The sequence below is a fragment of the Trichechus manatus genome, unplaced genomic scaffold (genome assembly GCF_000243295.1).
Source record: "Trichechus manatus latirostris isolate Lorelei unplaced genomic scaffold, TriManLat1.0 scaffold00207, whole genome shotgun sequence".
In the NCBI taxonomy this organism is placed as follows: Eukaryota; Metazoa; Chordata; class Mammalia; order Sirenia; family Trichechidae; genus Trichechus; species Trichechus manatus.
This window is the reverse complement of record NW_004444143.1, coordinates 1,880,360-1,881,408: the sequence shown is the minus strand read 5'-3', so window position 1 is coordinate 1,881,408 and position 1,049 is coordinate 1,880,360.

The window sequence follows — 1,049 nt, the reverse complement described above, 5'->3', positions numbered from 1 at the left end:
AAAGACTAGCCAAGTTGATACACATTTTTGGGGAACATGATTCCATCCATGACACCTATTGAGGGATATTTTGCTTGTATCCAGTTTGGGGCTATTACAAATAAAACTGCTATAAATAATTATGTACAGGTTTTTATGCAGACATAAGTTTTCATTCCATAAATATACAGGAGCACAATTACTGGCTTCTATGGTAAGTGTACGTTTACTTCTTAAAGAAACTGCCAAGCTATTTCCAGAGTGGCTCTCACATTTTACGTTACCACCAGTAACGTACGAACAATCCAGTTTCTCTTCATCCTCACCAGCATTTGGTATTGTTACTATTTATTTTAGCTTTTCTAGTAGATGCATAATGATACCTCAAAGTGGTCTTCATTTGCATTTCACTCATGGCTAGTGATGCTGAACATCTTTCCATGTGCTTGTTTGCCATCTGTATGTCCTCTTCAGTGAAATGTCTCTTCACGTCTTTGCCCATTTTCTAAATGGACTGATTTTTGTAATACAGATAATAGTTTTATTGAGGTATAATTCACATACCATACTCTTCACTCATTTAAAGTGTACAATTCAACTTTTAGGATATTCAGAGTTGTGAAAGTAACATCGCAATGATTTTAGAATATTTCGTCACTCCAAAAAGAAACCCGTGCCCATCAGCTATCACTCTCATTTCCCCTCACACTCCCCTCCTCCCGCCCTAGGCAATCACTAATCTCCTTTATGTCTCTATAGATTTGCCTTTTCTAGACATTTCATATAAATGAAATCATACAGTCTGTGGCCTTTTGTGACTGGTTTCTTCCACTTAGCATGACGTTTTCAAGCTTCCTCCACACTGTAGCATGTATCAGTACTTCATTCCTTTTTACTGCCAAATAATATTCCATTGTATGGATATACTATATCTTATCTATTCATTCACTACTTGATGGACATTTTGGTTGTTTCCACTTTGGGGCTATTATGAATAATGCTACTATGAACATTTGTGTATAAGTTTTTGGATGGATATGTTTTCATGTCTCTTGTGTATACACCTAGCA